The sequence below is a fragment of the Rhododendron vialii genome, chromosome 1a (assembly GCF_030253575.1).
Source record: "Rhododendron vialii isolate Sample 1 chromosome 1a, ASM3025357v1".
NCBI lineage: Eukaryota > Viridiplantae > Streptophyta > Magnoliopsida > Ericales > Ericaceae > Rhododendron > Rhododendron vialii.
In genome coordinates, this window is record NC_080557.1 from 42,098,980 (window position 1) to 42,120,911 (window position 21,932).

The window sequence follows — 21,932 nt, forward strand, 5'->3', positions numbered from 1 at the left end:
CTCTCGAAAGGGGTACATCGAGGGGAGGATAGTGATGAGCAAACTAGCTCAAACCGAAAACAATAAAAACAAAATGAAGAAATGAAAACTCAAACATCCAGCCGGAGGTTGGATGCGCATCTCCTCCAAGCTAAAGCTTCAGCTTGCGAATACCTCCTAGAAAACATTTAAAATCCTCGACTGAGTACACCTTGATTGCGAACTTGGCTTTCATCTACATAGCCACCCTTGTCTTAATCTGATCCCCTACCTCGCCAGCTGACCGTAACACGTTGTTGAAAACTAGGTCATTCCTTGCAAGCCACAAAGATCATAAGGTAGTAAAGAAAGTCACCTCCCAAATGTGCCTTTCCAAACTTTTAAACCTGTTGTCAAACCACCAATTTGTTAAGTCCGCCAAAGAGGGGGACAGACCCAGAGCATTTGCCACCACCCCAGTATAAGAGACCAAATATTCCACGAAAACTGACAATGCAAGAATAGGTGTTCCGGGGTTTCCTCGATGGTAACACGGAATGAGCATTTGGACAATGGACCCTCTTGAATCACATTTTTGCTCACAAGAATAGATCTAGTTGCTACTCTCCCTTGTACAGCCAACCAAGAGAAGATCTCCACCTTTGGTGGACTAAGGTTCTTCCATAAAGACCCCAAAACCTCATTTTTAACTTGGACCAACTGCTCCCATTGATCATATACAGACTTCACCAAGAAGCACTTGTTTGAAGACCAAATCCATTGCAGTGTATCCTTTTTAGAACAGTCCAGAGTTACATTTTGAAGCCTTTGTTGTAACTCCATTTTTTGGAGTTCTTCCCAATCATATAAACGTCTTTCGAAAAGTAAATTCCAACTGCCTTCATTTGCCCCTTCCTTAACCACACTGATCACTTGGTCCTTTTGAGAGGAAATTCGGAATAACTTGGGGTAAACATCCTTGAGGGCCACCTCCCCCAACCAAATATGATCCTAGAACAACGTTTCTTGGCCTGACCCCACTTGAACTTTGAACCCTGCTTGAATTATGGAACCGATACCCGAAGACGCATTCCCTATGGAGCATATGTCTCTCCATATAGCCGGATCTGTCCAGGATTGGGAAGATACGGAAGCCAGCAATTCTGATCAAGGTTGTATTTTCCCCAATTGACCTTGACCCAGAGAGAATCTTTGTCATTACTAAATGTCCACCACCATTTAGCAAGAAGTGCCAGGCTTTGAATCTTCAAAATTTTTACCCCCAGACTCCCATACTCCTTTTTCTTGGCAACCATACCCCAATTCACCAGATGAAACTTCTTTTTATCAACGGAATCACCCCAAAAAAATTGTTTCTGCAGCTTCTCAATGGACTGAGCAACAGTTGCTGGCATCTTAAAGAGGGACATAAAGTAAATAGGCAAATGACCAAAGTTGGAGTTTAGAAGAGTAAGTCTGCCTCCCGTTGAATTGAATCTATTTCTCCAAATGCTCAGCTTTTTTCCCATTCTGTTCAAGACAGGTTCCCATGTCTTCGCTCTTTTCGAATTTGCACCCAATGGAAGCCCCAAGTATTTAATTGGTAGGGTCTCTACTTTACACTCCATCACCCTTGCTAGATTAGTAACATCGAGATGACAAATCTTAACACCACAAAGTGAGCTTTTAGAGAAATTAATCTTCAAGCCCGACATAAGCTGAAAACGTCTCGGAATTCTTTTTATATTGGTCATCTCCACACCGTCGTTATTGCAAAAAAGAATCGTATCATCTGCAAATTGTAAGTGGGATAGAATAACTCCGTTTGCCCCTATCTTTGTACCTTGATAAAATTTAACTCTCTTGCTCTAATCAACAAAACATTCAGAGCTTCCACCACAATATTGAAAAGGAAAGGGGATATAGGGTCCTTTTGCCTAAGACCTTTCTGGGTATGAAATTCTGGAGTAGCTGAACCATTAATGAGAATAGACATTGCTACAGACGAAATACATTCTTTAATCCAACTACACCATTTTTGCCCAAAGCCCAATTTTGAAAGCATATCTAATAAGAATTAAAACAATCATAAGCTCTCTCAAAGTCTATTTTGAGAATGAGGCCCCCTGAGCAACTATTTTTTCAGCTATGAATCACTTCATTCGCTATAAGAACACCATCCAAAATCTGTTTTCCCCCTATAAAAGCAGGTTGGGACTCTCCAATTATAGAGGGGAGAAGCACTTTAAATCTATTAGCCAAGACCTTGGAAAGTAACTTGTAGGCCCACCCCACCATGCTAATAGGTCTAAACTCTTTGAAAGACAAAGGGCAGTTAACCTTAGGAATCAAAGAGATAAAAGTAGAATTGATACCTTTTGTAATCTTTCCATTGGCATGAAAATCAGAGAAAAACTGGAGAATCAGTGCCTTCATAAAATCCCAACCTCTCTTAACAAAAGAAAAGTTGAAACCATCCCGGCCTAGCGCTTTGAAATTACTGCATTGCTTTAGAGCTGCATGTATCTCATCCTCCCCAAACTGGTTTTCCAAAGAAGATGATACCAATGCACTGAGCTTCCTACTAAACTCCCCCCCCCCCCTAACACTGGCCTGACCGAAACCTCCTTTTTAAAATTGGAGCTAAAATATTCGACAGCTGCATCTTTAATCTCTTTTGGATTCTCCAGAATTCTTCCATTGGCCTTAATCGATCCCACCATGTTCCTTCTGAACCTGTTATTAGCCATGACTTCAAAAAACCTCGTATTTTTATCCCCCAGATTCAGCCATTTGATTCTTGATTTCTATCTCCACAAAGATTCAGATAAGCGAGATAGCCTCCAAAATTCAGATTTGGTTCTGCATTTTGCTGCCCTTTCATCCTCATTCAAATATCTCTCTTCCTCTAGGAGCTCAAACTGGTGGAGATCAGACTTAGTTTTTTGAAAGGCTAGGGTGACATCACCAAACACTTCTTTATTCCACCATTTAAGTTTATCTTTTACTGCCTTCAACTTTTGCAAGATCATAAAGCCTGCCCATCCACTCACCTGACTTTCATTCTACGTTGTTTTGGCTAACTTCATGTAACTTGGATTTGAAAGCCAAATATCCATAAATTTGAAAGGTCTAGGACCCCAATCCCTCCCATCGTCAAGAAGCACTATGGGGCAGTGATCAGAGATAGGCCTAGGCAATCCCCGTTGAAGCAATTTAAACTTTTTCGTCCACTGGCTAGAGACCAGAAATCTGTCCAAACGACTGTGAATAGCATGATCTTGAAAGTTAGACCAAGTAAATTTTCTCCCCTGCATAGGAAGATCTATGAGTTCCATTGAATTGCAAAACTCAATGAAGTCCCTCATACCCCTATCAATCCTTAAACACCCCACCCTCTCATTCACTTCTTTAATCTCGTTGAAATCACCCCTCACGCACCAAGGAAAAGCCGAATTAGCATTAAGGTTCGGAAAATCCTTCTATACAAGCCTACGACATACCACCTCATTCGAAGCATAAATATTTATCACCACACACGGAAAGCTATTATTGATCACCCCTTGCACTAATATAAACGACCTTTGTAAAATAATATTGTCTACTTTAAAAGAGTCTCTGTTCCAAACACAAAGCAAACCCCCAGAGGACCCAACGGCATTAGAGCAAGCATACTCAAAATCTGTATTACCCCACAACCTTTGCTCTGTTATTCTATCCAGGGACTCCAATTTCATTTCTTCAATGAAAACCACTTCAGGTTTCTGTCTTTTGATAAGTTTCGACAAAAAACTTTTTTTAGTAAAGCTCCCTAAGCCTCTAATATTCCAGGATAACAACTGCATTAAACCTGAAAAAGCCCCAAAGATGCACCAAATCAAGGTTATTGACCTAGACCTCCGCTTCTCTCCCAAGCATGAGAGAGTATTCCCGAGCCTCCATCTCGATCATAGATTGCAAAACAATCTCATCATTATGTTGAAAGTCGATACCCAACTCTCCTCCGACCGCCATCGTAGCTCTGACCTCATGCAGCACCTGGGAATCGCTTTGAGGAAAACTCTCAGTAGAAGAAACTGAGTTTTCCACTTGGGTGCGATCTCTGTTCACCATCTCACGAATAATCCCCAGGTTGGAGAGCTAGCGCCTTCTCCTTCTTCAACACCCGGCGTCATTGAGATTGACCAGTAGATTGATGCTCGGCAGATGGGAGCATCGAACTACATGGGGCTGTTCCTCAGAGAAATCCCCTCTCATCTTAAGCTTTGGGGCACCTTCACAATTAGGCTTCTTTTCTAAATCTGGGCTCAAAGAATCGGCTACCATCTAACAACAACCACCAGTTTGAGAGCCCAAAGCCCCCGTTGGGCTACAAGGTACTAGCGACCCATTATTGACTTGGCCCTTTGTATCCACTAAATGGGTTTCCTCAATGGGCAAAGAGGTCTGGCCCACAAGTGCTAATTTGGCAAGTTCACTCTCGTGCAAACCCAACGAATCCTCAACCAGGGATTCAAAATCCCCTGATGTGGCTTGAGTACCGGCTTGTTCAAGCATTAAATGCTTGCCTGCCCCCTTACGCTTAGCCCCCAGCTCCCTATTTTGCCTTTTGTCTGTCCCATGTGACCCTGCAGAAACAACAGCACTGTCACCTACACGATCTTTTCTATTGGTGGTTTTGTCTGCAAAGAGTTCCACGTCATCATCTTCTACCTTTCTGCCACTGGTTTGAGGTTCCAATTCCTTGCCCAACCGAAATTTCTTTGGCTGCCAGAAGGCATCACGGGTGGCTTCAACCGCTGGGATACGATTTTCCATCTCATCTGGGTTGAAAAATGAGAATACCTCTGTAATTCTCACCTCATACACCACCCCGTGGACCACCATTGATATCCACCTGTCAATTTTTTGGTTCTCCTTTGTGGCTATCAACACCCTCCCCTGTATAAAGGATAACTCCTTCAAAGTCTCCTCATCTACTGAGATAAAATCACCCCAAATCTTCCCAATCCGTTTGAATGTTTGAGCATTCCATGCATTTAAAGGAACGCCTTGACAACTCAACCATACAAATCTTTCAAGGCTGGCCGGTTCCCCACTCCAAGGTTTAATCTCTTCGAACCAAAGATGCATCCACGGATCCTTAATAAGAGAATCCCTAACTGCTTGACTCTGAAACGTTATTAGGACTGATCTTCCCCCCATAGCCCTGAATTGGGTATCTCTATCAGTCTCACAACTGAAGCTAGCCTTCAGAGTCTTCATGGAAACGACTCTGTGCATAATAGCCACAGCACTTCTAAGTAAACCTCCATTACCAACAGCTTTGACTTGGAGAGATATACTCTGATCAGAAAGGGATTTTGGAGCTTCTCCTTTTAGTACATGCATATATGATCTTGAAAACCCAAGCTGACCCATATTTGGCTTCCTTGGCTCAATGAATTTGGACATCTGCTCTTTGGCCTTTGGATCAGACGAGAACTTGAAAGCGTGCTCATTGGCCTTATGGAAAGTGGGAACCCTCTGTTTCAAGTCAGCATTACAGTGATCAAAACAGGCCTCCTTAACAAAAAGTTTGTTGTGCTCCACCCAAACTCCATTCATCCGAGCCACTGCCATCCCTGCAGACACATGGCAATCATATCTAACAAAACCAAATTTATGGCCAGTATGTTTGCTCCTCTTTCTTGGTATAAAGGCAAATGAAAAATACGGGGACAATCAGTTGAATCCAAATCGTGAGATAGCTTCAAGCAGAAAAAAAAAGCAGATGGAGGTCAAGTGGAATCAAATACGAATTCTGCCCTCCGGCTATTACACATGACCTGAGGAAGGAAGAAAGGAAATTCAGTCCTTAAGTATTAGGCAGGCTGAGCGGCTGATGGAAAGATCCCCATCTCGAATACGATGCGGTAGGGTACTCGTGACCCTGCTGGTGGCTGCCACTTCCTCACACTTAAATGCCGCCAATCCTTGACAACTCTAAAATTATTGAATGTTCTCTGCAGCCACTTCTGGTCCCGACCTTCTAGAATGTTGTCCACGAACAAAGTGAATCTCTCCTTTATTCCTGACTTCTTGTTCTTCGACAGCTTTACCGCCTGACTCTTATGGTTGTTGATCACCTGAATCCAGCCGCCACCCTCTCGCTCTTTCTCACTCTCTCATTCTCTCTAGACATTTTTTATTATTACTACATTTTGAGCTTACAAATACCGTCAAGAAACAATTTAAACTCCTCCACCGAATAAATCTTGATTCCGGACTTGGTCTTCATCCACAATGCGACTCTAGTTTTCACCAATTCTCCTACTGCCTCAACACTCAAATTTACATTGTTAAAGATGAGGTCATTCCGTGCTAGCCACAAAGACCACAAGGTGGCATAGAAAGACACTTCCCATATATTTTTCTCCAGATTCTTAAACCCGCTGTCAAACCACCATATAGCTAAATCTGCCAACGAATTAGGACAAACCCACGGAACATGCCACCAATCCAAAATTAGAGACCAACTATTCCAAGAAAATATACAGTGCAAGAAAAGATGATCAGGAGTTTCGAGATGCAAGGAACACAAAGGGCAGGAAATTGATTGGCCCTCTTAATCATGAATGATATTCCTACTGAAAAGCACTGATCGCGTTGGGGCCCTATCCTAAATTGCCAACCACGAAAATATTTCCACCTTAGGAGGGCAAAAAATTTTCCACAGTGATCTCAAGAGTTGGTTCCGAGAATGACCAATCTCTTCCCATTGGTGGTATACTGACTTGGAAGAGAAACGTTTATCGGCAGTCCATTTCCATTGAAGCACATCCCTCTTGGCCTGATCAAGTGTTACCAATGCCAATCGTAGATGTAATTCCTAAGATAGGTTAGTCTCCCACACATTCAACCGCCTCTTTCTAAATCGTAGCTTCCATTGTGTATTCCCTAACCTTTCCTTCACTGAGCTCACCGTGTCCTCTTTTTGGTTAGAGATTAGGAATAGTCTAGGGAAAGCTTCTTTGAGTGTCTTGTCCCCCAGCCAAATGTGGTTCCAAAAGGAAGTGTCTTGCCCAGAATAGACTTGAACCCGAAATCCCTCAGTGAGGACCGAAACAATACTAGAAGATGGGTCCGTCAAAGAACAAATATCTCTCCAAACGTTGGAGATACGGCCTGATCTCGGTAAAGAAAGTAGCCACGCTCCATTGTCTAGATTATACTTCCCCCCACTACAAGAAATTCAGGATCTCCCAACGGTTTTTTTCGCAACGGTTGAAAAAATCGTCACTATAGATGGTGTATAGTAACGGTTTACAAAACGTTACTAGAAACAGGACTATAGCAACGGTTTTCATTAACCGTTAGTAAAAACTGACCTATAGCAACGGTTTTCAATAACCATTACTATAAGCTGGATTATAGCAACGGTTTTAAATAACCGTTACTATAAACTTGACTATAGCAACGGTTTTCATTAATCGTTAGTAGAATTTTACACCGCCAAAATCAATTTTCTTTCATGCGATCGGTTTTCCAAACCCGAACTAACGATCGAGACTGTTGATTTTTTTTTTCATGTTGATTAAATCGTTCTCGTAGAAATTTGGCTCGATCAGATTTAGAAAATTTCTTTATCGATACACAATTTCATTAATAAAATGAGTTTTTCTGTCCGATAAGTGTGTAGCGATACTCGATTAACTTCATTCTTGAACATACTTTAGCCCCTTGACCGTGACACAATCATGATGATCGAGACCATTGCTTTTGTTAGGGCTATTTTTCCTAAATTTTTGTTGTGGTTTTTTTTCCAGTATTGTTTATTTAACGTATTTTTTTAGCATTTTGTGGTAATTTTTGAAACTAATCTCATTTTGGGATTAATCATTCATCTTAATAAGAATAAAAAAAGTACAAAATTGTGGACCGAAGTTGAAAAAAATATCATAGAAGATGACACTAAAGACAACAAATGTTAGTTGTTTGATATTTTTTTGCCCATATTGATTTTTTATGCTTTTAATTGCATTTTTATTTGATTTTTTAGACTCATCTCATAGAAATGACTTACCAATCAAATTTTTTTTTGTGAATCTAACAAAAATTTAGAAAAGGCAAAATTAATATTGAAAAAAAAAAAAGGAAAACAGAGAGGTTTTTTTTTTTTTTTTTTTTTTTTGTTGTGCAAGTCAATTTAATTGAAGATGAGTGAATAATGGAACTATTTTTCTCACACAAGATATCATTTTTTGTAAATGAATATTACAAAATAAAACACCTCTCAAAATTATTATCCTACTTTGCATCAATCTAAATAATTATAATTTCTGTTCAAAAAAAAAAAAACAATTATAATTAAATATAGTATCATATATGATTACATGCATACAGTCTTGTGCATTTATACCAATTTTAAAAGGTAATTATTGAACCTAGTGAAAAAAATGATATTAGTAAGTGTTTGTATAGTATAAACCGGATTTAAAAAAAAAGATTAAAAAACTCTGGTTAGTATAGTATAAATATTAAAAGGTGTATGATTTTACACAAGTTATGGGCTAGCCCAGTTGGTTCGCACGCGCGCGCGCGCACGCGAGGTTCGATTCTCAGGAGGAGCAAGATTATTTCGCCTGCCACGCAGGCGCCCCATCAGCGCCACGCAGCTGCCACATCACACAGTGGTTGGCTTTTAAAAAAATAAAAATTGTCTTTAGCAACGGTTATATGAACCGTTAGTAAAAAAAAAAAAAATGAAAATTGCCTTTAGCAACGGTTATATGAACCGTTAGTAAAAAAAAATCTGTACCAACGCTCGTCAAAACCATTGCTATACCTCTACAGCAACGGATATATTGCAACGATTTGGCCAACGGTTCTCCAACCGTTGGTATAGCCTAAACGGGTCTCTACCAACGGTTTTTGGGTTTTTTGGCGACGCTTTCGACCGTTGTTATAGGACGATTTTCTTGTAGTGCCCTAAGAACTTTGACCCAAAGAGAATCTTTGTCCTCGTTAAATCGTCACCACTATCTGGACAGCAAGGCAAGGTTTTGTTAATTCGAAAAGTTGTGTAACCTTGCTTTGAGCGAGGTGTTCTATCCAACTGTTGATTGGATGTTTTCTTATTTTTCTTTTTCCAGCCAAGCGTCGTCTTTATGCTTTACTGTTTTTTTCTCTTGAGATGTACTCCTTTCGATTTCTATAAAATATTTCGTTTGCTAAGGGAAAAAAAAGAAAGTGATCCCTGATCTATGGCAGAAAATTAACGTAAATGGTAAAATCGGTAGCATAGCCACCCTAAATTTCCCTTCGGAAAAAATCACACAAAAATAGGAGAACTGCTATAGGTACCGATAGGGGTGTAGGAAAATCGTACCTACAGCCGTGCCGGGCCGTCTCTAGCTACCACATGGTCGATCCGAGCCGTCCAAAATTTCTATAAAAAAAAACGAGGGGGTTCACGATGGAATCAACGGCATCTGATGTTTAGATCAATTATTGGACCTTATCCATATATTTTGTTAGATTCAACAAATATATATATTAACAGATAAAAAAATTCATAAGGCATATAGGAAGTGTATAAGTGTTTGAAATTAAATTTTCCCAGAGCTACTTCTAAGAGTACTTACCCAAACAAACTGACAACACAAGGCCTTAATCAAGAAATAAATTAGACAAATAAACTTCAGCAGCAGCAAAAAGGATTAATACGAAGCCCAATAACAAGCACGTACGTACCATAGAATCAGTTAGAATTTCCACGGTATATATCAGCTCCTTTGGTTTCAAACTTGCAGCCCATTTTAGTGCTAGCTAGCTTCATCGCAGCACCTCTAACTGCAGCAGAAACTGTGTGCACCGGCGGGTTTCAAACGAGAGAGAGAGAGAGAGAGAGAGAGAGAGAAGGGAATGAGATAAGACCGATTACAGCCTATAGGTAAAGAGAGAGAGAGAGGAATAAAGCTATCATGCTAAGGCATTTGTGGTGTCCATGCAAAAAAAGCTAATCTTCTTTGGGTAAAATGAGTCCACACCTACATTATAAATGGTCAATATTTATGGTCTATGGATATTCCTATTGATGCTTCTTGGACTATTAGGAAAGTGCTTGGCCTTAGAAGAGTTGGACAGCCTTTAATTCAATATAAGGTTGGCAATGGTCAAGGTACCTTATTGTGGCTTGACAATTGGCATCCTCTTGGTCCTTTATTCAATAGATTTGGAGAGAGTGTTGTCTTTTATTGTTTATAATGGGGACTGGAAATGGCCAAGGCAGAGGAATAGGGTTGATAGGTGCGTAAATGTACCCATTTATGCCCCCTAATCTACTCTTGTTCTGTTTGTTTACAACTTTAATGAAGGCGAAAAGCTTCGAATCTAAACGGATCGTACCTAAAAACCTTCCTCAAAGCCTGAAAGAGGAGAGAGAAGATAGCAAACAACAATGGAGGTACAGAGAGAGTGTAAAAGATAAGATAACCTAACAAAATGAGGCTTAAAGATATTTATAGCCCCTTAAAGTCGTGTTACAAAAGTCTTAAATGCCCCTGAAAAGTTATAAAGTCGGGCACAAAAACATAAATTTTTCCTAGGTTGTATCGGTACCGTAAAATTTCAATACCGGTATAGGTTTTGTTTCGTAGCAGTTTTGGGCAGGGTCTGTCCGAGGTGTACAGGCACAGAAAATCTCAGTACCGGTACAGCTCTGGCAGACTTCAGAGATGTTTCCTTCCTTCCAATGGCCCCTTTGACATCCCGAGCACTTTTCGACACTTCTTTAAACGCTCCTTGGGACTTGGTGGTGGGGTGCCGCATGGCCTTGACTCTTTGGATGCTTCTGGGTTGTTCTCCTTGGCGTTCAAAACGTTTTATTTTTACCTTTTTACCTGAAACTCACAAAAACACAACCTCCGTATAATATCATCTTAATAAAGTAAGTTACGCACGTGAGAGTGACAAAATTGGGATCGATAAGCCCATTTATTTACAGTATTGAGGGCTTATCTGTCATGTAGCAGGAATGGGTCGATATGATTGTGAATTAATTTTTGATAGCAACGGTATAACGGAGTGCGAAGGATAAAAAATTTGTAACCGATACTCCAAGTTCATAGCCCCGATATTAAAATCAATGGTAGAGAGGCAAGGTGGCCTTGCGATTTTAGGGACCTAAAGCTCCATAGACATTTGCACAAAATAACACCTCGGAAAAGTAAAATAAAAAACAGGCTGAACCAAAATGTGCAGAATGCATGTACAAACTAGTAATTGGTAGTAATATTGTTTGAAAAATGTAAAAATTGGTAGCATATATAGCAAAACTTAAATATATAATAAAAAGCTTTCAAATTTCCTTTCATGCTCAAATATTCTTTCATTAAAATTTTACATTTAATGTTAATTCATAAATAATGAAGGGTAAATAACTTCTTCTTCTTTTTTTTTGCTTTCATGCATAGCATAGGTATGACGCTTGTATTTTCTAAACCCTTGTTATTATGGGCTTGGTTGCTTCCGGTGATGAATAACCATTGAAAAAAAGTGTCTTCAAACAACTTCCTTTGACAGAAGTGATTCTAGGCCCTGCTTTACTAACTCTTTTTTTTTGGTCGAACAGAAATTTTATAAATTAAGCTAAAAGGCTACAGCAGGGATAGAGTATCATCATAACAGTTTGGAAAACAAGGAAAACAATTGCTAGACTAAGTAAACTAAGTATGAAGATGCCCCACGCCTAGGGCGTCCGCCAAAAAAATGTCCCTGGCAGCTAAAGGGACATTTTTTGAGATGAGATCCCTTTTCCTCTTGTTGAGATCCCAGCCTTGCCAGGCAATCCGTTGGCTTGTCTGAATATATGAGCTATTGTGGAATCAGTCCTAGCAACAATTCTTTTGGATTCCTCAACTATAAAGCGTTGAGGATGATCAAGTGGAGCTCCCTCATTGCAAAACCTAACTGCCTTGATCGCTCGAATCCGATTCTATCTTAACTGTGTTCAAACCCTTCTCAAGGATGATCGTGAGCAATGTTTTAAAAACCTGATCAGATCGGCCAGTTCAACCAGTTGAACCACCACCCGTTCACTTGTTCGGTTTGGTTCAATATAGGAACCACCTATATTAGAAAACCGGCCTAATTTCAAAAATCTACCTTAAATGTCCGGTTGAACCGGCAAACCGGTAAAACCGTTCCAGTTTAGGTGACTGAACCGCTGAAAATTTGAACTCTTTGCTCATGTCAGAAGGTATCTATTGCTCCTAGGAGGTGGATTCTCTGCAATTGGACTGCAAAGAGTCCATGCAATCCAATCTCAACTATTTATCTTGGCAACAACGAACCAAACTTTATTAACTTTTCTCCGAATTTTTTTTTAAAATCTTGACCGTTAAAAATACTATTCAAAGGTTTACAATCTTTCAACCGCATCTCTTCTCTGCAGTCCACATATGCGTGAACTGCTGACAAGCCTAATTCTTGCTCCTACACCCACTTAACTGACTTGTAAACTTTGACAGGCGCGTGGAGTATTAATAGTAGAATCAGCTTTTTCACACCTCACTTCTTTTTCCAAACCGGTGCAGTGTTGTCCCCAAATCCAACTCTTATCCTTTCGGAGCATACCTCGCTTTTTAAAGTCCAACCATTTTACACTTTTACAATCAACTTTTGCTTCTCCTTCTTTTCCAAAGCGACGTGGGATTGTCCCCAAATCCAACTCTTAAACTTCTCCGAGCATTTCACACCTCACTTTTTAAAGATCAACCATTTTACACTTTTACTTTGCAAATTACACCTACATTAAAAATAATTCATCATGGTCTCACTACTACAATAAACCATAAAGATCACAGCTATTGGCCATGATTGTAAGTTTTTTATCACGCTCCTGCTACCGTGATAGATCTGGGTGTGATTGTAAGTCACTTTTTTTTATCACGGTTATAAACCGTGATTGAAGGAGAGAAACAATCACGGCTAAAAGGCGTGATCGTTTCTCTTTTATCATGATTATAAGTTGTGATTGTTTCTCTTGGGCGTGATTGTTTCTCTTTTTTGAAAGTGATTGTATGTCACTTTAGATCACGGTCTGTAACCGTGATTGAAAGTTCAAAATAATCACACCATAAACTGAGATGAAAAATTATTGCGCGTGATCTTTTCTTTGAATCTATTAGACCATCTTTTCTTGTCATTGCCAAGTTTCAAACCCACGCACTCTTGGTTGATTTCTCAAGTCCTTACCACTAAACTAGCCAAGAACTTCTGTTACATTAGGAAAACAAAAATATTTATATTTACTTTCTAAAGTAAAAAAACTTTTTTTTCTTTAAAATTTGCTAAATTTTTTGAAATGCAATTAACATGATATTAAAATATATATAAAAATACATACGCTGAAACTTCCCATTTGGTCTAATCCAGAGGTTTACGTACGCCATCAATATAGTCATGTGCTTAGCACTGAATTGATTTCCAATTAGAGAAAGTGAGTGATTTGGAAATGCCTCCGACATAACATTGTATGCCTATCTATTATGCACACATAAGGACGGAACTAGGATTTTACCCTAGCAGTGGCGAAATATACACTAAAAAAATATAAAAAATACATTACAATATTAATAGTCATCGGCTCTGAAAAAAATTAAAGTAACATAACAAAAACTAAACTAAATGATGTTTGTCATTTACACATGGAGTACAAACGAAGACTAATTTTAATTTTGGGCATCGATAATGGCATAATAATTAAATTCCCTTAATTTTTTTAGGTTAAGTTGTTTTAGTGTTAGAGTGTGGAATATTTTTTTTCTTAATTACACATCATCATTTATATTATTTCACTTTGGCCCATTAAATTTAGTTTTGGAATACTTTTTTGGGTCTTCTTTCATGAAAAAAATAGAAGATTTATGACTAGTATATAATAAAAAATAAGAAAAAAAACCTAGCAGAATTGTCACATATAATAATTGCATTTTTTAAAATTCTTGTCGTGGCAGTCGCCACCATTAGACCTCTTTTGTTCCATTCTTGGTTAGCATGTCAGCTGGCGCAAATCATTATAGGTCATACATTATAATGATGCAATATTATAATGTGAATCCAATGCTCATTCATTCTGCAATATTATATTGTATGACCATTTATTATAAATTCTCTCACAAAAAGTGCAATCAGAAACTCTTAACCAAAACTCTCACTTAAATCAAGTCTCGCAAAATACTAATTTCCACAACAACAAAAAAATAACATTTACTGGCTTCTCCAATCCAAATGGATGAATCTTCAATCAAACAAATAAACAAATAAACAAACAAATTAATGAAGTGCGAAGTCTTCCAATATGGATTTGAGCAAAAAAATTCCACACACAATCCTTCTCAAATACAAGAATGACCGTGTGTGGGGATAAGCTCATTCAGTATGCAATTGAGACATTTCGTTTGTTTATTTTAGCAAACTTTCAGTGAAAACTTTTGCAGTCAGCTTCAATAACAACATATGAGGCCTTTGTTTGCCACCAGCTGATAAAGTGGGGACCTATTAATTCAATGGGAAATGAATTTCATTCAGTCCTTTTGATTCCCTCGTTCAACAATAAGTTGATAATATTCTCTCATTAGACATCAAACCATCATTCTCAATTAAATGAAACCAAAAAAAGAGACCAAGACTATTTGAATAGTCCACATACGTACTTGTCAGCAATAAGTTGATAAGGTGGGGACCTATTAATTCAATGGGAAATGAATTTCATTCGGTCCTTTTGATTCCCTCGTTTAGCAATAAGTTGATAAGGTGGGGACCTATTAATTCAATTGGGAAATGAATTTCATTCGGTCCTTTTGATTCCCTCGTTCAACAATAAGTTGATAATATTATCTCATTAGACACCAAACCATCATTCTCAATTAAATGAAACCAAAAGAGAGACCAAGACTATTTGAATAGTACACATATGTACTTGTCAGCAGGATAATTCCCAGGTCAAGAAATCCTCCCATAGTAACTTCTGATCTGGTTCTTAATTCTCGATCTCGTGAATGTTATAGTTGGAATAATTTCGAAAGACAATTTAAGGAATTTATCTCCAACTAATTAATTAAAAGTGGCACGAGACACAGAGATATAAGTGATTATAAAAAGTAAAGAATGCAACTGTCTCCAAATAATGTTTTCTAATGAACTTGGCTATATTTGAATCAGATTGGTCACTCTTAATCTTGGTTAGCTCATTAGTTTTGGTTGCATAGTCATAGTTGTAGATTTGATTGGGTTCAAGCAAAAGTAAAATAAATTAAGAATACAAGAATATCCACGTGATTGTGTTCCCAAAGCACTGAAAAATCTCTGTATATATATATATATATCCTCGTACTCATTAATTTCCTTATTCTGGCTTGAAGACTCAATGGGGTATCTTTCTGCGTGACTCGATATCCAACCTAATAGAACGACTAATTTGGAGATAGATCTCATCCACCGCTTATTAGCGGTGATTCAATTAAAGTCAAGATAAAGTTTGTAAAGACTGATCCTCAATACAAAAATGCATTACAATATTAATAGTCAACGGCTCCAGAAAAAATTAAAATAACTTAAAGATGAAGATGAAGATGAGTGTAATTAGGGCTTATTTTCTTACCTTTAAAAAAAAAAAAAAACTTTTCAAAGTCCTTAAACGACATCGTTTTCCTCACATAACTTTTCATAGCCTGCCTAAATGAGTATCAGTCCACCCACGTGAAAATTCAAACCGCCTGCCTAAATGGGTAGGCTTTTTATCTAGCCGCAAGAGTGAGATTATTTATTTCACTTTTTTCCGCGCTAAGTTTTTTATCACGCTACAAGGGTGAGATCTTTTCTTTTTTATCTCACCACAAGAGCAAGATCTTTTATCTCATTCTGTTCCGCCCTAAAATCTTTTATCACGCAATAAGGGTGAGATCTTTTCTCTTTTTTATCACGCCACAAATGTGAGGTCTTTTGTCTTTTATCTCGCTAGAAGAGCGAGATCTTTTATCTCATTCTTTTTTACCCTAAAATCTTTTATCATGCCACAAGGGTGAGGTCTTTTCTCTTTTATCTCTCCACAAGAGTGAGATCTTTTATCTCATTTTTTCGCCCTAAAATCTTTTATCACGCCGCAAAAGTGAGGTTGTTTTTCTTTTATCTCGCCTCAAGAGCGAGATTTTTTATTCCGTATTAAAACCTACTTTTTATCTCAGTTTTGGAGTTAAACTGCGATAAAAAAATTTAAGCATCACTTTTTATCACACTTTCACTGAAAACCGTGATCTTTGTGAATTTCCTTAGTGTGATACATATCTGTTATTGTAGTAGTGTCTCTATTTAACACTAAAAATCATGAAATAAATATATTGGAATGATGTGTAATTGGTTTTCTATGAGCGCATATATATATATCCGTCAGGTTCCGGTGAGGGATCCCGCATTTTATTAAAATGCGGGACTCTTCTTCCTGATTGAATTTTGATGATCCGAACCACTCAAAGTGATCAAAACGTGATTTTAAGAGTCTTCGCGAGAAATCAACAAAAAAAGTGATCGGGAAGGGCTTCATCCAAGCAGCTTTCATTGAACGGTTCAAAAAAAACTGCTTGGATGAAGCCCTTCCCGGTCATTTTTTTTTGCTGATTTTTCGCGAGAACTCTTAAAATCACGTTCTGCACACATTGAACGGTTCGGATTTTCAAAAATTGATCGGGAAATGAAATTCCCGCATTTTAACAAAGTGAGAGATCCCTCACTTGATCCGTGGTCCGGGATCCCTCACTTGATCCGTGGACCACGGATCACGGATCAAGTGAGGGATCCCTCACTTTGTTAAAATGCGGGACTCTCATTTTCTGATCAAATTTTGAAAATCCGAACCGTTCAATGTGTGCAGAACGTGATTTTAAGGGTCCCCTTAAGAAATCAGCAAAAAAAAAGACAAGGAAGGGCTTCATCCGAGCAATTTTTTTTGAACCGTTCATTGAAAATTGCTCGGAAGAAGCCCTTCCCGGTCCTTTTTTTTTTTTGCTGATTTCTCACAGGGATCCTTAAAATCACATTCTGATCAGTTTGAGCGGCTCGGATCATCGAAATTCAATCTGGAAGGGCAGTCCCACATTTTAATAAAATGCGGGATTCCTCACTCGAACCTAACTGTGTGTGTGTGTGTGTGTGTGTGTGTGTGTATATTACTCAGTAATTATATTTTTCAAGGGAATGTTTTGTTTTGGACTGGCAGACTAATAGTAGACTGTTTTGTTTTGGGCTTATTAATCTTTTTGGTTCTTAAAGTATTACAATCGTCTCATTTTCGTCTCCAATGTAAACATATTAGAGACATTTAGTCCTTAACATATCAATTTGGTCACCAACGAGAAGCTTTCCAAAGGTATCAACTCCACTTTTGTCTCTCTAATTCCTAAAGTAGCGTGCCCTGTTTCGTTTAAGGATTTCAGACCCATTAGTATAGTGGGGTGGGTCTATAAGGTTTTGTCCAAAGTCTTAGCGAATAGAATTAAGGGGCAGATGCGATCAGTTATCCGGGAGGCCCAAGCGGCCTTTGTTTTTGGGAAACAAATCCTAGATGGAGTCCTTATAGCCAATGAGGCAATCCATAGCTGGAAAATAAGGTAGCATGGGGCCGGTATTATCTTGAAATTAGACTTTGAAAGAGCATACGATTGTGTCAACTGGAGCTTTTTGAGCAGTATGCTATCGCGGTTAGGCTTTGGGGATAAATGGAGGGATTGGGTCTTAGAGTGCTGCTCCTCGGTATCAATGTCCATCTTGATCAATGGTTCACCCTCTCAAGAATTTCATTCTCAAAAAGGGCTGAGGCAAGGCGATCCTCTATCCCCTTTTCTCTTTAACATCGTCGCGGAGGCCCTTAACATAATGCTGGAACGAGCAAAGGATCGGAATATTATTAAAGGAACCAATCTGGGGAGTAATGGTATCAATATCTCTCATTTACAATTTGTGGACGACACGATTGTCTTTTGCAATAATGACCCCGAGGAGATGGCTAACATTAAGAGAATTTTGAGATGCTTCCAATTAATGTCTGGCCTGAGAATTAATTTCTCAAAGAGTTCAATCTGTGGAGTGAACATTCCATTTGAAGCAACCTCTTCCTTGGCCCGAATTATGGGTTGTAAAGTGGAGAAACTTCCAATCAAGTACCTTGGTTTGCCACTAGGTGCTAACCCAATGAGGATTAAGACTTGGGATTCCGTCATTGAAAAGACCGAGAAGGTGTTAAGTATCTGGTGCTCTCGTTGTATTTCTACAGGGGGAAGGCTGACTCTTTTGAACTCAAATCTGCAAACATTCCCGTATATTTTATGTCTCTGTTTAAATGCCAGCAATTGTTGCAAGGAAATTGGAAAAATTGCAGAGACAGTTTTTATGGGGTGATACGACTGATAGAAAGAAATTGCACATGGTTAGGTGGGACGAGATTACCCGAAAGAAATCTAATGGGGGATTGGGGGTCAAAAAAATGGTGCAACAGAACCTAGCCCTCTTGGCAAAATGGTGGTGGAGATTCGGCAAGGATAAAGAAGCTCTTTGGGTGAAAGTGATCAGGGGAAAATACGGATTGGATGCTAATTGTTGGTTACCCTATGTTCGTACCTCTGGCTCATCATCAAGAATATGGACAGACATATGCTCTCTGGACCCTCATCCCATCTGGCCTATTCCATTCGAGACAGCTTTCGAGTCCAGGTCAACTCAGGCGATGCAACTGTATTTTGGGAACATGTCTGGTTATGTGAGTCGGCGTTGAAAGAAGATTACCCCAGGCTGTTTTCTTTATCTACCCAAAAAGAGGTCTTGATCGGCAACTTGAGGACTGCAGGATCTTGGGATTTATTGTTCAGGAGAGACATGTTTGGCCGAAAGAAGCAAGAGATGGAGAACCTGAAAGTGAGACTCCAACTAGTTGTTCTAAACCCATCGAAGCTTGATGTCTTGCAGTGGAAATGGACAGGTGATGGAATTATTTCAGTTAATTCAACTTATGGGCAATGGGAAATGCTAAACCATTCGAGTTGTGCTTTGATAGGCTCTCTTTGGAAGAATCTAGCCCCTTCTAAGGTCGAAATATTTGCTTGGCTGGCGGTAAAGGAAAAAGCAGTTACAAGGTCAATCCGTCTTAGCCGAAACTTGATCAATGACATTCAATTAGCTTTGTGCCCTCTATGTTCCTTGCATCTTGAAACCCATCAGCATTTGTTCCTCCACTGTCACTTCTCTTGTAATGTGTGGTCGATTATCCTAGACTGGTGGAACATCAAATGGGTTTGCGTAATCTCAGTACCTGATTTAGCAAACCGGTGGCGGTTTACTAATGGATTTTTTAACTTGGAGAAATATGTTTGGGAAGTCTGTTTCTATGCTACGTTGTGGTCCCTTTGGTTGGTAAGAAACGACACTATATTCAACAACTCTTCGAAACAAGCTTGGGAGGTGGGGGATTTAGTCAAAACTAGAGTTGCAATGTGGATAAAGGCGAAGTTCGACATCAAGGTCTACTCTATTGAGGAGTTCAAGATCTTCTTAGACGGTGTCCGAAAATTGAGAGTGTAATCTAATTTTTAGGAGTGCGTCCAATTGTCGGTTGGATATGGATGTAATTTTGGGCAGTGCCAAACTCTTTCTTTGGCTGTCTCTTTCCTCTCGATGTACTCCTTTCGAGTTTTAATAAATGTTTCTTTTGCCGAGCAAAAAAAAAAACATATCAATTTGGTACCAATCAAGTCTCCGAGTCTAACACCGTTAGCCCCATCCGTCAAAATGGGGGGCATCCTTGTCATTTCTCCCATCCAAGTTTATGTAAAAAAATGAAACGAAAAAAGGAAAACCATGCAGCGGCAGCCATGGTCGCCGGCTGCCTCCATCAGCTTCCTCGTATCGTCTCTTCTTTCTCTCCCCCCATCCTCTTTCCCTCCTATGCCCTCCTCACCACAAACCAACCCTAATTTGCAACCACCCGCACAGATTAAAGGAAGTCAATCATGGAACTATGATTGGGTGAATCACCACACGACTTCACCGTACGTTCACCTCCAACACCACCTGCAACCACCACCATGGCCAAACACCCAAAAACAGTCACAAAAACAAACCCTAACTCCCAAACAAAAAATAAAATGCAGGAACACCATCTTGGGTTTTGTTTCTACTCACTCATCGGCCATACACTGCAACCAAAATAGAAAAATAAAATAAAATCATCATCAGTCATTCAACAAAGCCAATAATTTAATTTCTCATCAATAAGACCCCATTTAGATGATTAGAAAACTAAAAATCAAAGAAAAACAAAACCAAAAAAACCTCCATTTCTGTTAGTTTTTCTCAGATTTTATCTGAATCTAACGGAACTATAAAAGTGAAAAGGCAGGTGATTGGGGTATTACGGGAGAACAAAATTTTTCGAATCTGCTAGCATAATAAACAGATCCCAGTGTAAAAGCCTAGGTGATACGAGGTTGAGAGAGAGAACAGATACCTGCAAAGATCGGTGGGGAATCCAAAGGTTTGCTCCCTCTATTAATGGCACCATTCTTCGTGTCTCTCAGAACTCCTTGGTTCAGGAAAGAAATTCTTTGAATTCACTTAATTCGCACAGAAGTCTTCAAATCACCACTACCACCACAAACACCACCGCCATCACTGGGTCTTGATAAGTGCCAAAATATACATATTTTGGCTCTCCAAACTACATTTATTAGTCTTTTATTATAGTCACTTGATAATTATTTTGTCATTTTTATGTTTATAGGTTGCTCGAGCTCATTGTCCGAGATTTTGGATAAAAGCAAAAGTTAAGAGAAGTTTGGGGTTAAAGTGCAAAGTGTTTAAAGAAAGATTGTTGATTTGTCATTACATGAAGCCTAAGGAACCTGTCAAGTAATTAAGGCATTAAAACCCTCACTATATAAGGCCTATTATGCGACTGACTTCATCAGTTTTTGACTGCCGTGGAAAATAATTCAACGTGAACGAGAGCAAGCTCTCGACGAGATGTGGGTTTTTGAACGCGAAGCCTACTGACAATGGAGATTAACCCAACGTCTTCTGATTCTTTTCAGTCCATGGGCAACTAATCATCTTTCTTAGGGTGTAGATGAAACCCTAACCAAGTAACTATGTTTTTATGTTGATTTTGGATTTCGATTGCCGAAACGATGGTTGTATAACATTGAGACTTGTTTTTATGACTCACCGTTATTCTTCCAATCTAGTATTATGTATTTGTTTTCTGTGATTGCAAATACATAGTTATACACCGATATTCTTCGTGCATGAAATTGAGAATTAGAATAATCTATGCCTAGGAAAGACGAATCGTGCCTAGATTAATTAGTTATAAAATCGAAGACGATTCGTGCCAACCAAAGATAGATTATGTCCGGTTTTCAATCACATGCAATTTTCTTGGCGATATCACTAGGGCTTGTAGCTTTTAGTGAATCAATGTCGTTTTGGTAGTTGGTTTCTTAAAATTAACATAATCGTTTGGTTACGAAGTTAGGGTGGATTCGAAACCCTAAGACCTTTCCCATATTTGAAATCAAACATCTCTCTTGCTTTTAATTACTTAGATAATTTTAGTTAAGCAAAATCCAATCACTCTTTCTTGAATTGAATTAGGAATTAATTTCAGAAATACAACAACTTAGCCTCTTGATCTCCGTGGTACGATACCTTGACTTAAACCACTATTTTATTTGAATTGAGGTTTTCGCTCAGTTTTAATTATTTATTTTTGGTGTAAAAAACGACCTACCAGGTCTCCTCCGTGAAAATCCAACAGCCACCTCTCCCTCTCCCCCCCTCTCTCTCTCTCTCTCTCTCTCTCTCTCTCTCTCTCTCTCTCTCTGTCTCTCTCTTCTTTTTTTGTTTATTTCGACAGGAAATTTGGGTGAGTGAAATGAGGAGAATAT